The sequence below is a fragment of the Balaenoptera physalus genome (assembly GCF_965194825.1).
Source record: "Balaenoptera physalus genome assembly, chromosome: X".
Classification (NCBI taxonomy): domain Eukaryota; kingdom Metazoa; phylum Chordata; class Mammalia; order Artiodactyla; family Balaenopteridae; genus Balaenoptera; species Balaenoptera physalus.
Window position 1 is genome coordinate 23859113 of NC_138903.1, and position 16860 is coordinate 23875972.

The window sequence follows — 16860 nt, forward strand, 5'->3', positions numbered from 1 at the left end:
CTACTTTGTCATAGATTAGTTGACCATAGGTGCGTGGCTTTATCTCTGAGCTTTCTATCCTGTTGCATTGATCTATATTTCTGTTTTTCTGCCAGTTCCATCATGTCTTGATTCCTGTAGCTTTGTAGTACAGTCTGAAGTCGGGCAGTCTGATTCCTCCAGCTCTGTTTTTTGCTCTCAAAGTCCTTCGGCTCTTCCAGGTTTCTTGTGTCTCCATACAAATTTTAAGATTTTTTTGGGTCTAGTTCTGGAAAAAATGCCATTGGTAATTTGAGAGGGATTGCATTGAATATGTAGATTGCTTTCGTAGTATAGTCATTTTCACAACATTGATTCTTCCAATCCAAGAACATCGTATCACTCTCCATCTGTTTGTATCATCTTCAATTTCCTTCTTCCGTGTCATAGTTTTCAGCATACAGATCTTTTGTCTCCCGAGGTAAGTTTATTCATAGGTAATTTATTGTTTCTGTTGCAATGGTTAATGGGAGTGTTTCCTTCATTTCTCTTTCAGATTTTTCTTCATTAATGTATAGGAATGCAAGGGCTTTCTGTGCATTCATTTTCTATCATGCAACGTTAGCAAATCCATGGAGTAGCTCTAGTTGTTTTCTGGTGGCATCTTTAGGATTCTCTAAGTATAGTGTCATGTCATCTGCAAAGAGTGACAGTGTTACTTCTTCTTTTCCAACTTGTGTTCTTTTTATTTCTTTTGCTGCTCTGACTGCTGTGGCTAAAACTTCCAAAACTATGTGGAATAATAGTGGTGAGAGTGGTCATCCTTGTCTTGTTCCTGATATTAGAGGACATGCTTTCAATTATTCACCATTGAGAATGTTTGCTGTGGGTTTGTCGTATATGGCCTTGATTAACTTGAGTGAGGTTCCCTCTCTGCCCACTTACTGGAGGGTTTTTATCATAAATGTGTGTTGAAATTTGTCACAAGCTTTTCTGCATCGATTGACATGATCATATGGATTTTCCTCTTCGCTTTCTTCATAGGGTGTATCACATTGAATTGTGTGTATTGAACAATCCTTGCATCCCTGGGATCAATCCCACTTGATCATGAGGTATGCCACTTTTAATGTGGTATTGGATTCTGTTTGCTACTATTTTGTTGAGCAGCTGCGCATCTATGTTCATCAGTGATATCGGTGTGTAACTTTAGTTTTTTGTACTACCTTTGTCTGCTTTGAGTATCAGGTTGATGGTGGCCTCATAGAAAGAGTTTGGGAGTGTTCCTCCCTTGCCCATTTTTTGGAAGAGTTTGAGAAGGATGGGTGTTAAGTCTTTTCTCCATGTTGGATAGAATTATCCTGTGAAACCATCTGTCCTGGACTTTTGTTTGTTGGACGATTTTCAATCAGAGTTGCAAGTTCATTACTCGAACTGGGTCTGTTCATAGTTTCTATTTTTTCCTGTTTCAGTCTTGGAAGGTTGTACCTTTCTAAGAATTTGTGCATTTCTTCCAGATTGTCCATTTTATCAGCATAGAGTTGCTTCTAGTAGTCTCTTACTAAGTTTTATATTTCTGTGTTGTCCGTGGTAACTTCTTTTTCATTTCTAATCTTATTGATTGCACTCCTCTCCCTCTTTTTCTTGGTGAGTCTGGCTAAAGGTATGTCAATACTGTTTACCTTGTAAAAGAACCAGCTTTTACTTTTATTGATCCTTGCTATTGTTTTCTTTGTTGCTGTTTCAGTTCTTTCTTTCTCTTTTCTCTACCTTTTTATTGACAGCCCCAACTACCTTCAGAGTTTGTTGTCTATTTAGGAAATGATCGGTTCAAATGAACACATCTTCTTCCTTTTATCTTATTGTTTTGTGAATTTTTGAATACTATTTTATATTTTTATATAGCAGGTTCTTATTAGTTATCCATTTTATACATATCAGTGTAAATATTTGAATCCCAATTTCCGAATTCATCACACAACGACTACCACACCACCACTTCCCCCTTTGGTGGCCGTATGTGGGTTCTCCACATCTGTGTATCAATTCAATTCTGCAAACCGATTCATCTGTACCATCTTTCTAGGATGCATATATATGCATTTATATATGGTATCTGTTTTTCTCTTTCTGACTGACTTCACTCTGTATGACAGTCTCTAGATCCATCCACGCCTTTACCACTGAACCAACTTAGTTCCTTTTTATGGCTGAGTAATATTCCATGGTATATACGTACCTCATCTTCCTTATCCATTCGCCTGTGGATGGGCATTTAGGTTGTTTCCATGACCTGGCTATAGTAAATACTACTACAATGAACATTGGGGTGCATGTGACTTTTAGAACTATGGTTTTCTCTTGGTGTATGCCCTGTAGTGGGTTCGCTGGGTCATATGGCAATTCTGTTTTTCGTTTTTTAAGGATCCTCTTTACTGTTCTCCATATTGGCTGTATCAGTTTACTTTCCCAACAACAGTGCAAGAGTATTCTCTTTGCTCCACACCCTGTGCAGCAGTTGTTGTTTGTTGATTTTTCTGATGATGCCCGTTCTAAATGGTGTGAGGTGATACCTCAGTGTAGTTTTGATGTGCATCTCTCTAATAATTAGTGACGTTGAGCAGGTTTTGATGTGTTTGTCGGCCAGCTGTATGTTTTCTTTGGAGAATTGTCTATTTAGATCTTCTGCCCATTTTTCGATTGGGTTGTTCGTTTGTTTAATACCAAGCTGCATGGGCTCTTTATATATTTTGGCGATTAATCCTTAGTCCGTTGATCCGTACGCAAATATTTTTCCCATTCTGAGGGCTGTCCTTTGGTCTTGCTTGTCGTTTCCTGTGTGTAGCAAAAGCTTTTAAGTTTCATTAGGTCCCACTTGTTTATTTTTGTTTTTATTTCCATTACTCTAGGAGGTGGATTAAAAAAGATCTTGCCGTGATTTATGTCAAAGCGTGTTATTGCTATGTTTTCCTCTAAGAGTTTTATAGTATCCTGTCTTACGTTTAGGTCTCTGTTCCATTTTGAGTTGATTTCTGTGTACGGTGCTTGGGAGTGTTCTAATTTCATTCTTTTACATGTGTCTGTCCAGTTTTCCCAGCACCACTTATTGTAGAGACTGTCTTTTCTCCATTGTGGATTCTTGTCTACTTTGTCATAGATTAGTTGACCATAGGTGCGTGGCTTTATCTCTGGGCTTTCTATCCTGTTGCATTGATCTATATTTCTGTTTTTGTGCCAGTTCCATCATGTCTTGATTACTGTAGCTTTATAGTACAGTCTGAAGTCGGGCAGTCTGATTCCTCTAGCTCTGTTTTTTGCTCTCAAAGTGCTTCGGCTCTTCCAGGTTTTTTGTGTCTCCATACAAATTTTAAATTTTTTTGGGTCTAGTTCTGGAAAAAATGCCATTGGTAATTTGAGAGGGATTGCATTGAATATGTAGATTGCTTTTGTAGTATAGTCATTTTCACAACATTGATTCTTCCAATCCAAGAACATGGTATCTCTCTCCATCTGTTTGTATCATCTTCAATTTCCTTCTTCCGTGTCATAGTTTTCAGCATACAGATCTTTTGTCTCCCTACGTAGGTTTATTCCTAGGTTTTTTATTCTTTCTGTTGTAATGGTTAATGGGAGTGTTTCCTTCATTTCTCTTTCAGAATTTTCTTCATTAATGTATAGGAATGCAAGGGATTTCTGTGCATTCATTTTGTATCATGCAACGTTACCAAATCCATGGATTAGCTTTAGTAGTTTTCTGGTGGCATCTTTAGGATTCTCTAAGTATAGTGTCATGTCATCTGCACAGAGTGACAGTGTTACTTCTTGTTTTCCAACTTGTGTTCCTTTTATTTCTTTTGCTGCTCTGACTGCTGTGGCTAGAACTTCCAAAACTATGTGGAATAATATTGGTGAGAGTGGTCATCCTTGTCTTCTTCCTCATATTAGAGGACATGCTTTCAGTTTTTCACCATTGAGGATGTTTGCTGTGGGTTTGTCCTATATGGCCTTGATTACCTTGAGTGAGGTTCCCTCTCTGCCCACTTTCTGGAGGGTTTTTATCAGAAATGTGTGTTGAACTTTGTTACAAGCTTTTCTGCATCGATTGACATGATCATACGTTTTTTCCTCTTCGCTTTGTTAATAGGGTGTATCACATTGATTTTCGTATATTGAAGAATCCTTGCATCCCTGGAATTAATCCCACTTGATCATGAGGTATGATACTTTTAATGTGGTATTGGATTCTGTTTGCTACTATTTTGTTGAGCAACTTTCCATCTATGTTCATCACTGATATCAGTGTGTAACTTTAGTTTTTTGTACTACCTTTGTCTCGTTTGGGTATCAGGGTGAGGGTAGCCTCATAGAAAGAGTTTGGGAGTGTTCCTTCCTTGCCCATTTTTTGGAAGAGTTTGAGAAGGATGGGTGGTAAGTCTTTTCTCCATGTTGGATAGAATTATCCTGTGAAACCACCTGTCCTGGACTTTGTTTGTTGGACGATTTTCAATCAGAGTTGCAAGTTCATTGCTCGTACTGGGTCTGTTCATAGTTTCTATTTTTTCCTGGTTCACTCTTGGAAGGTTGTACCTGTCTAAGAATTTGTGCATTTCTTCCAGATTGTCCATTTTATCAGCATAGAGTTGCTTGTAGTAGTCTCTTACGAAGTTTTATAGTTCTCTGTTGTCCGTGGTAAGTTCTTTTTCATTTCTAATTTTATTGATTGCAGTCCTCTCCCTCTTTTTCTCGGTGAGTCTGGCTAAAGGTATATCAATATTGTTTACCTTCTCAAAGAACCAGCTTTTCCTTTTATTGATCCTTGCTATTGTTTTCTTTGTTGCTGTTTCAGTTCTTTCTTTCTTTTTTCTCTACCTTTTTACTGACAACCCCAACTACCTTCAGAGTTTGTTGTCTATTTAGGAAATGATCGGTTCAAATGAACACATCTTCTTCCTTTTCTCTTATTGTTTTTTTGAATTTTTGAATATTATTTTATATTTTTATACAGCACGTACTTATTAGTTATCCATTTTATACATATCAGTGTATATATGTCAATCCCAATTTCCCAATTCATCACACAACGACTACCACAGCCCCACTTTCCCCCTTTGGTGGCCATACGTGGATTCTCCACATCTGTGTATCAATTCAATCCTGCAAACCGGTTCATCTGTACCATCTTTCTAGGTTGCATATATATGCGTTCATATACGGTATCTGTTTTTCTCTTTCTGACTGACTTCACTCTGTATGACAGTCTCTAGATCCATCCACGCCTGTACCACTGAACCAACTTAGTTCCTTTTTATGGATGAGTAATATTCCATGGTATATATGTACCTCATCTTCTTTATCCATTCGCCTGTGGATGGGCATTTAGGTTGTTTCCATGACCTGGCTATAGTAAATACTGCTTCAATGAACATTGGGGTGCATGTGACTTTTAGAACTATGGTTTTCTCTTGGTATATGCCCTGTAGTGGGTTCGCTGGGTCGTATGGCAATTTTGTTTTTCGTTTTTGAAGGAACCTCTTTACTGTTCTCCATAGTGGCTGTATCAGTTTATATTCCCAACAGCAGTGCAAGAGTATTCTCTTTGCTCCACACCCTGTCCAGCAATTGTTGTTTGTTGATTTTCTGATGATGCCCGTTCTAAATGGTGTGAGGTGATACCTCAGTGTAGTTTTGATGTGCATCTCTCTAATAATTACTGACGTTGAGCAGGTTTTGATGTGCTTGTTGGCCAGCTGTGTGTCTTCTTTCGAGAATTGTCTATTTAGGTCTTCTGCCCTTTTTTCGATTGGGTTGTTCGTTTGTTTAATACCGAGCTGCATGTGCTGTTTATATATTTTGGAGGTTAATCCTTAGTCCGTTGATTCGTACACAAATATTTTTCCCATTCTGCGGGTTGTCCTTTAGTCTTGTTTGTCGTTTCCTGTGTGTAGCAAAAGCTTTTAAGTTTCATTAGGTCCCACTTGTTTCTTTTTATTTCCATTACTCTAGGAGGTGGATTAAAAAAGATACTGCCGTGATTTATGTCAAAGCGTGTTATTGCTATGTTTTCCTCTAAGAGTTTTATAGTATCCTGTCTTACGTTTAGGTCTCTGTTGCAGTTTGAGTTTATTTCTGTGTACGGTGTTTGGGAGTGTTCTAACTTCATTCTTTTACATGTGTCTGTCCAGTTTTCCCAGCACCACTTATTGTAGAGACTGTCTTTTCTCCATTGTGGATTCTTGCCTCCTTTGTCTTAGATTAGTTGACCATAGGTGCGTGGCTTTATCTCTGGGCCTTCTATCCTGTTGGATTGATCTATATTTCTGTTTTTCTGCCAGTCCCATCCTGTCTTGATTCCTGTAGCTTTGTAGTACTGTCTGAAGTCTGGCAGTCTGATTCCTCCAGCTCTGTTTTTTTCCCTCAAAGTGCTTCGTCTCTTCCGGGTTTTTTGTGTCTCCATACAAGTTTTAAGATTTTTTTGTTCTAGTTCTGGAAAGAATGCCATTGGTAATTTGAGAGGGATTGCATTGAATATGTAGATTGCTTTTGTAGTATAGTCATTTTCACAACATTGATTCTTCCAATCCAAGAACATGGTATCTCTCTCCATCTGTTTGTATCATCTTCAATTTCGTTCTTCAGTGTCATAGTTTTCAGCATACAGATCTTTTGTCTCCCTACGTAGGTTTATTCCTAGGTTTTTTATTCTTTCTGTTGTAATGGTTAATGGGAGTGTTTCCTTCATTTCTCTTTCATAATTTTCTTCATTAATGTATAGGAATGCAAGGGATTTCTGTGCATTCATTTTGTATCATGCAACGTTACCAAATCCATGGATTAGCTTTAGTAGTTTTCTGGTGGCATCTTTAGGATTCTCTAAGTATAGTGTCATGTCATCTGCACAGAGTGACAGTGTTACTTCTTCTTTTCCAACTTGTGTTCCTTTTATTTCTTTTGCTGCTCTGACTGCTGTGGCTAGAACTTCCAAAACTATGTGGAATAATATTGGTGAGAGTGGTCATCCTTGTCTTCTTCCTCATATTAGAGGACATGCTTTCAGTTTTTCACCATTGAGGATGTTTGCTGTGGGTTTGTCCTATATGGCCTTGATTACCTTGAGTGAGGTTCCCTCTCTGCCCACTTTCTGGAGGGTTTTTATCAGAAATGTGTGTTGACATTTGTTACAAGCCTTTCTGCATCGATTGACATGATCATACGTTTTTTCCTCTTCGCTTTGTTAATAGGGTGTATCACATTGATTTTCGTATATTGAAGAATCCTTGCATCCCTGGAATTAATCCCACTTGATCATGAGGTATGATACTTTTAATGTGGTATTGGATTCTGTTTGCTACTATTTTGTTGAGCAACTTTCCATCTATGTTCATCACTGATATCAGTGTGTAACTTTAGTTTTTTGTACTACCTTTGTCTCGTTTGGGTATCAGGGTGAGGGTAGCCTCATAGAAAGAGTTTGGGAGTGTTCCTTCCTTGCCCATTTTTTGGAAGAGTTTGAGAAGGATGGGTGGTAAGTCTTTTCTCCATGTTGGATAGAATTAACCTGTGAAACCACCTGTCCTGGACTTTGTTTGTTGGACGATTTTCAATCAGAGTTGCAAGTTCATTGCTCGTACTGGGTCTGTTCATAGTTTCTATTTTTTCCTGGTTCACTCTTGGAAGGTTGTACCTGTCTAAGAATTTGTGCATTTCTTCCAGATTGTCCATTTTATCAGCATAGAGTTGCTTGTAGTAGTCTCTTACGAAGTTTTATAGTTCTCTGTTGTCCGTGGTAAGTTCTTTTTCATTTCTAATTTTATTGATTGCAGTCCTCTCCCTCTTTTTCTCGGTGAGTCTGGCTAAAGGTATGTCAATACTGTTTACCTTGTAAAAGAACCAGCTTTTACTTTTATTGATCCTTGCTATTGTTTTCTTTGTTGCTGTTTCCGTTCTTTCTTTCTTTTTTGTCTACCTTTTTATTGACAGCCCCAACTACCTTCAGAGTTTGTTGTCTATTTAGGAAATGATCGGTTCAAATGAACATATCTTCTTCCTTTTATCTTATTGTTTTTTGAATTTTTGAATATTATTTTATTTTTTATATAGCAGGCTCTTATTAGTTATCCATTTTATACATATTAGTGTATATGTTTGAATCCCAATTTCCGAATTCATCACACAATGACTACCACACCCGCACTTTCCCCCTTTGGTGGCCATACGTGGGTTCTCCACATCTGTGTATCAATTCAATCCTGCAAACCGGTTCATCTGTACCATCTTTCCAGGATGCATATATATGCATTTATATACGGTATCTGTTTTTCACTTTCTGACTGACTTCACTCTGTATGACAGTCTCTAGATCCATCCACGCCTGTACCACTGAACCAACTTAGTTCCTTTTTATGGCTGAGTAATATTCCATGGTATATATGTACCTCATCTTCTTTATCCATTCGCCTGTGGATGGGCATTTAGGTTGTTTCCATGACCTGGCTATAGTAAATACTGCTTCAATGAACATTGGGGTGCATGTGACTTTTAGAACTATGGTTTTCTCTTGGTATATGCCCTGTAGTGGGTTCGCTGGGTCGTATGGCAATTTTGTTTTTCGTTTTTGAAGGAACCTCTTTACTGTTCTCCATAGTGGCTGTATCAGTTTATATTCCCAACAGCAGTGCAAGAGTATTCTCTTTGCTCCACACCCTGTCCAGCAATTGTTGTTTGTTGATTTTCTGATGATGCCCGTTCTAAATGGTGTGAGGTGATACCTCAGTGTAGTTTTGATGTGCATCTCTCTAATAATTACTGACGTTGAGCAGGTTTTGATGTGCTTGTTGGCCAGCTGTGTGTCTTCTTTCGAGAATTGTCTATTTAGGTCTTCTGCCCTTTTTTCGATTGGGTTGTTCGTTTGTTTAATACCGAGCTGCATGTGCTGTTTATATATTTTGGAGGTTAATCCTTAGTCCGTTGATTCGTACACAAATATTTTTCCCATTCTGCGGGTTGTCCTTTAGTCTTGTTTGTCGTTTCCTGTGTGTAGCAAAAGCTTTTAAGTTTCATTAGGTCCTACTTGTTTATTATTGTTTTTATTTCCATTACTCTAGGAGGTGGATTAAAAAAGATCTTGCCGTGATTTATGTCAAAGCGTGTTATTGCTATGTTTTCCTCTAAGAGTTTTATAGTATCCTGTCTTACGTTTAGGTCTCTGTTCCATTTTGAGTTGATTTCTGTGTACGGTGTTTGGGAGTGTTCTAATTTCATTCTTTTACATGTGTCTGTCCAGTTTTCTCAGCACCACTTATTGTAGAGACTGTCTTTTCTCCATTGTGGATTCATGTCTACTTTGTCATAGATTAGTTGACCATAGGTGCATGGCTTTATCTCTGGGCTTTCTATCCTGTTGCATTGATCTATATTTCTGTTTTTGTGCCAGTCCCATCATGTCTTGATTCCTGTAGCTTTGTAGTACAGTCTGAAGTCGGGCAGTCTGATTCCTCCTGCTCTGTTTTTTGCTCTCAAAGTGCTTCGGCTCTTCCAGGTTTTTTGTGTCTCCATACAAATTTTAAGATTTTTTTGGGTCTAGTTCTGGAAAAAATGCCATTGGTAATTTGAGAGGGATTGCATTGAATATGTAGATTGCTTTCGTAGTATAGTCATTTTCACAACATTGATTCTTCCAATCCAAGAACATCGTATCACTCTCCATCTGTTTGTATCATCTTCAATTTCCTTCTTCCGTGTCATAGTTTTCAGCATACAGATCTTTTGTCTCCCTAGGTAAGTTTATTCGTAGGTAATTTATTCTTTCTGTTGCAATGGTTAATGGGAGTGTTTCCTTCATTTCTCTGTCAGATTTTTCTTCATTAATGTATAGGAGTGCAAGGGATTTCTGTGCATTCATTTTCTATCATGCAACGTTACCAAATCCATGGATTAGCTCTAGTTGTTTTCTGGTGGCATCTTTAGGATTCTCTAAGTATAGTGTCATGTCATCTGCAAAGAGTGACAGTGTTACTTCTTCTTTTCCAACTTGTGTTCCTTTTATTTCTTTTGCTGCTCTGACTGCTGTGGCTAAAACTTCCAGAACTATGTTGAATAATAGTGGTGAGAGTGGTCATCCTTGTCTTGTTCCTGATATTAGAGGACATGCTTTCAATTATTCACCATTGAGAATGCTTGCTGTGGGTTTGTCGTATATAGCCTTGATTAACTTGAGTGAGGTTCCCTCTCTGCCCACTTTCTGGAGGGATTTTATCATAAATGTGTGTTGAAATTTGTCACAAGCTTTTCGGCATCGATTGACATGATCATATGGATTTTCCTCTTCGCTTTGTTCATAGGGTGTATCACATTGAATTGTGTATATTGAAGAATCCCTGCATCCCTGGGATAAATCACACATGATCATGAGGTATGCCACTTTTAATGTGGTATTGGATTCTGTTTGCTACTATTTTGTTGAGCAGCTTTGCATCTATGTTCATCAGTGATATCGGTGTGTAACTTTAGTTTTTTGTACTACCTTTGTCTGGTTTGGGTATCAGGGTGATGGGGGCCTCATAGAAAGAGTTTGGGAGTGTTCCTCCCTTGCCCATTTTTTGGAAGACTTTGAGAAGGATCTGTGTTATGTCTTTTCTCCATGTTGGATAGAATTATCCTGTGAAACCATCTGTCCTGGACTTTTGTTTGTTGGACGATTTTCAATCAGAGTTGCAAGTTCATTACTCCAAGTGGGTCTGTTCATAGTTTCTATTTTTCCTGTTTCAGTCTTGGAAGGTTGTACCTGTCTAAGAATTTGTGCATTTCTTCCAGATTGTCCATTTTATCAGCATAGAGTTGCTTGTAGTAGTCTCTTACGAAGTTTTATATTTCTCTGTTGTCCGTGGTAACTTCTTTTTCATTTCTAATTTTATTGATTGCAGTCCTCTCCCTCTTTTTCTCGGTGAGTCTGGCTAAAGGTATATCAATATTGTTTACGTTCTCAAAGAACCAGCTTTTCCTTTTATTGGTCCTTGCTATTGTTTTCTTTGTTGCTGTTTCCGTTCTTTCTTTCTTTTTTGTCTACCTTTTTATTGACAGCCCCAACTACCTTCAGAGTTTGTTGTCTATTTAGGAAATGATCGGTTCAAATGAACACATCTTCTTCCTTTTATCTTATTGTTTTGTGAATTTTTGAATATTATTTTATTTTTTATATAGCAGGCTCTTATTAGTTATCCATTTTATACATATTAGTGTATATGTTTGAATCCCAATTTCCGAATTCATCACACAATGACTACCACACCCGCACTTTCCCCCTTTGGTGGCCATACGTGGGTTCTCCACATCTGTGTATCAATTCAATCCTGCAAACCGGTTCATCTGTACCATCTTTCCAGGATGCATATATATGCATTTATATACGGTATCTGTTTTTCTCTTTCTGACTGACTTCACTCTGTATGACAGTCTCTAGATCCATCCACGCCTGTACCACTGAACCAACTTAGTTCCTTTTTATGGCTGAGTAATATTCCATGGTATATATGTACCTCATCTTCTTTATCCATTCGCCTGTGGATGGGCATTTAGGTTGTTTCCATGACCTGGCTATAGTAAATACTGCTTCAATGAACATTGGGGTGCATGTGACTTTTAGAACTATGGTTTTCTCTTGGTATATGCCCTGTAGTGGGTTCGCTGGGTCGTATGGCAATTTTGTTTTTCGTTTTTGAAGGAACCTCTTTACTGTTCTCCATAGTGGCTGTATCAGTTTATATTCCCAACAGCAGTGCAAGAGTATTCTCTTTGCTCCACACCCTGTCCAGCAATTGTTGTTTGTTGATTTTCTGATGATGCCCGTTCTAAATGGTGTGAGGTGATACCTCAGTGTAGTTTTGATGTGCATCTCTCTAATAATTAGTGACGTTGAGCAGGTTTTGATGTGTTTGTTGGCCAGCTGTATGTTTTCTTTGGAGAATTGTCTATTTAGGCCTTCTGCCCATTTTTCGATTGGGTTGTTCGTTTGTTTAATACCGAGCTGCATGAGCTCTTTATACATTTTGGAGATTAATCCTTAGTCCGTTGATCCGTACGCAAATATTTTTCCCATTCTGAGGGCTGTTCTTTGGTCTTGTTTGTCGTTTCCTGTGTGTAGCAAAAGCTTTTAAGTTTCATTAGGTCCCACTTGTTTATTTTTGTTTTTATTTCCATTACTCTAGGAGGTGGATTAAAAAAGATACTGCCGTGATTTATGTCAAAGCGTGTTATTGCTATGTTTTCCTCTAAGAGTTTTATAGTATCCTGTCTTACGTTTAGGTCTCTGTTGCAGTTTGAGTTTATTTCTGTGTACGGTGTTTGGGAGTGTTCTAACTTCATTCTTTTACATGTGTCTGTCCAGTTTTCCCAGCACCACTTATTGTAGAGACTGTCTTTTCTCCATTGTGGATTCTTGCCTCCTTTGTCATAGATTAGTTGACCATAGGTGCGTGGCTTTATCTCTGGGCCTTCTATCCTGTTGGATTGATCTATATTTCTGTTTTTCTGCCAGTCCCATCATGTCTTGATTCCTGTAGCTTTGTAGTACTGTCTGAAGTCTGGCAGTCTGATTCCTCCAGCTCTGTTTTTTTCCCTCAAAGTGCTTCGTCTCTTCCGGGTTTTTTGTGTCTCCATACAAGTTTTAAGATTTTTTTGTTCTAGTTCTGGAAAGAATGCCATTGGTAATTTGAGAGGGATTGCATTGAATATGTAGATTGCTTTTGTAGTATAGTCATTTTCACAACATTGATTCTTCCAATCCAAGAACATGGTATCTCTCTCCATCTGTTTGTATCATCTTCAATTTCCTTCTTCCGTGTCATAGTTTTCAGCATACAGATCTTTTGTCTCCCTACGTAGGTTTATTCCTAGGTTTTTTATTCTTTCTGTTGTAATGGTTAATGGGAGTGTTTCCTTCATTTCTCTTTCAGAATTTTCTTCATTAATGTATAGGAATGCAAGGGATTTCTGTGCATTCATTTTGTATCATGCAACGTTACCAAATCCATGGATTAGCTTTAGTAGTTTTCTGGTGGCATCTTTAGGATTCTCTAAGTATAGTGTCATGTCATCTGCACAGAGTGACAGTGTTACTTCTTGTTTTCCAACTTGTGTTCCTTTTATTTCTTTTGCTGCTCTGACTGCTGTGGCTAGAACTTCCAAAACTATGTGGAATAATATTGGTGAGAGTGGTCATCCTTGTCTTCTTCCTCATATTAGAGGACATGCTTTCAGTTTTTCACCATTGAGGATGTTTGCTGTGGGTTTGTCCTATATGGCCTTGATTACCTTGAGTGAGGTTCCCTCTCTGCCCACTTTCTGGAGGGTTTTTATCAGAAATGTGTGTTGAACTTTGTTACAAGCTTTTCTGCATCGATTGACATGATCATACGTTTTTTCCTCTTCGCTTTGTTAATAGGGTGTATCACATTGATTTTCGTATATTGAAGAATCCTTGCATCCCTGGAATTAATCCCACTTGATCATGAGGTATGATACTTTTAATGTGGTATTGGATTCTGTTTGCTACTATTTTGTTGAGCAACTTTCCATCTATGTTCATCACTGATATCAGTGTGTAACTTTAGTTTTTTGTACTACCTTTGTCTCGTTTGGGTATCAGGGTGAGGGTAGCCTCATAGAAAGAGTTTGGGAGTGTTCCTTCCTTGCCCATTTTTTGGAAGAGTTTGAGAAGGATGGGTGGTAAGTCTTTTCTCCATGTTGGATAGAATTATCCTGTGAAACCACCTGTCCTGGACTTTGTTTGTTGGACGATTTTCAATCAGAGTTGCAAGTTCATTGCTCGTACTGGGTCTGTTCATAGTTTCTATTTTTTCCTGGTTCACTCTTGGAAGGTTGTACCTGTCTAAGAATTTGTGCATTTCTTCCAGATTGTCCATTTTATCAGCATAGAGTTGCTTGTAGTAGTCTCTTACGAAGTTTTATAGTTCTCTGTTGTCCGTGGTAAGTTCTTTTTCATTTCTAATTTTATTGATTGCAGTCCTCTCCCTCTTTTTCTCGGTGAGTCTGGCTAAAGGTATATCAATATTGTTTACCTTCTCAAAGAACCAGCTTTTCCTTTTATTGATCCTTGCTATTGTTTTCTTTGTTGCTGTTTCAGTTCTTTCTTTCTTTTTTCTCTACCTTTTTACTGACAACCCCAACTACCTTCAGAGTTTGTTGTCTATTTAGGAAATGATCGGTTCAAATGAACACATCTTCTTCCTTTTCTCTTATTGTTTTTTTGAATTTTTGAATATTATTTTATATTTTTATACAGCACGTACTTATTAGTTATCCATTTTATACATATCAGTGTATATATGTCAATCCCAATTTCCCAATTCATCACACAACGACTACCACAGCCCCACTTTCCCCCTTTGGTGGCCATACGTGGATTCTCCACATCTGTGTATCAATTCAATCCTGCAAACCGGTTCATCTGTACCATCTTTCTAGGTTGCATATATATGCGTTCATATACGGTATCTGTTTTTCTCTTTCTGACTGACTTCACTCTGTATGACAGTCTCTAGATCCATCCACGCCTGTACCACTGAACCAACTTAGTTCCTTTTTATGGCTGAGTAATATTCCATGGTATATATGTACCTCATCTTCTTTATCCATTCGCCTGTGGATGGGCATTTAGGTTGTTTCCATGACCTGGCTATAGTAAATACTGCTTCAATGAACATTGGGGTGCATGTGACTTTTAGAACTATGGTTTTCTCTTGGTATATGCCCTGTAGTGGGTTCGCTGGGTCGTATGGCAATTTTGTTTTTCGTTTTTGAAGGAACCTCTTTACTGTTCTCCATAGTGGCTGTATCAGTTTATATTCCCAACAGCAGTGCAAGTGTATTCTCTTTGCTCCACACCCTGTCCAGCAATTGTTGTTTGTTGATTTTCTGATGATGCCCGTTCTAAATGGTGTGAGGTGATACCTCAGTGTAGTTTTGATGTGCATCTCTCTAATAATTACTGACGTTGAGCAGGTTTTGATGTGCTTGTTGGCCAGCTGTGTGTCTTCTTTCGAGAATTGTCTATTTAGGTCTTCTGCCCTTTTTTCGATTCGGTTGTTCGTTTGTTTAATACCGAGCTGCATGAGCTCTTTATACATTTTGGAGATTAATCCTTAGTCCGTTGATCCGTACGCAAATATTTTTCCCATTCTGAGGGCTGTTCTTTGGTCTTGTTTGTCGTTTCCTGTGTGTAGCAAAAGCTTTTAAGTTTCATTAGGTCCCACTTGTTTATTTTTGTTTTTATTTCCATTACTCTAGGAGGTGGATTAAAAAAGATACTGCCGTGATTTATGTCAAAGCGTGTTATTGCTATGTTTTCCTCTAAGAGTTTTATAGTATCCTGTCTTACGTTTAGGTCTCTGTTGCAGTTTGAGTTTATTTCTGTGTACGGTGTTTGGGAGTGTTCTAACTTCATTCTTTTACATGTGTCTGTCCAGTTTTCCCAGCACCACTTATTGTAGAGACTGTCTTTTCTCCATTGTGGATTCTTGCCTCCTTTGTCATAGATTAGTTGACCATAGGTGCGTGGCTTTATCTCTGGGCCTTCTATCCTGTTGGATTGATCTATATTTCTGTTTTTCTGCCAGTCCCATCATGTCTTGATTCCTGTAGCTTTGTAGTACTGTCTGAAGTCTGGCAGTCTGATTCCTCCAGCTCTGTTTTTTTCCCTCAAAGTGCTTCGTCTCTTCCGGGTTTTTTGTGTCTCCATACAAGTTTTAAGATTTTTTTGTTCTAGTTCTGGAAAGAATGCCATTGGTAATTTGAGAGGGATTGCATTGAATATGTAGATTGCTTTTGTAGTATAGTCATTTTCACAACATTGATTCTTCCAATCCAAGAACATGGTATCTCTCTCCATCTGTTTGTATCATCTTCAATTTCCTTCTTCCGTGTCATAGTTTTCAGCATACAGATCTTTTGTCTCCCTACGTAGGTTTATTCCTAGGTTTTTTATTCTTTCTGTTGTAATGGTTAATGGGAGTGTTTCCTTCATTTCTCTTTCAGAATTTTCTTCATTAATGTATAGGAATGCAAGGGATTTCTGTGCATTCATTTTGTATCATGCAACGTTACCAAATCCATGGATTAGCTTTAGTAGTTTTCTGGTGGCATCTTTAGGATTCTCTAAGTATAGTGTCATGTCATCTGCACAGAGTGACAGTGTTACTTCTTGTTTTCCAACTTGTGTTCCTTTTATTTCTTTTGCTGCTCTGACTGCTGTGGCTAGAACTTCCAAAACTATGTGGAATAATATTGGTGAGAGTGGTCATCCTTGTCTTCTTCCTCATATTAGAGGACATGCTTTCAGTTTTTCACCATTGAGGATGTTTGCTGTGGGTTTGTCCTATATGGCCTTGATTACCTTGAGTGAGGTTCCCTCTCTGCCCACTTTCTGGAGGGTTTTTATCAGAAATGTGTGTTGAACTTTGTTACAAGCTTTTCTGCATCGATTGACATGATCATACGTTTTTTCCTCTTCGCTTTGTTAATAGGGTGTATCACATTGATTTTCGTATATTGAAGAATCCTTGCATCCCTGGAATTAATCCCACTTGATCATGAGGTATGATACTTTTAATGTGGTATTGGATTCTGTTTGCTACTATTTTGTTGAGCAACTTTCCATCTATGTTCATCACTGATATCAGTGTGTAACTTTAGTTTTTTGTACTACCTTTGTCTCGTTTGGGTATCAGGGTGAGGGTAGCCTCATAGAAAGAGTTTGGGAGTGTTCCTTCCTTGCCCATTTTTTGGAAGAGTTTGAGAAGGATGGGTGGTAAGTCTTTTCTCCATGTTGGATAGAATTATCCTGTGAAACCACCTGTCCTGGACTTTGTTTGTTGGACGATTTTCAATCAG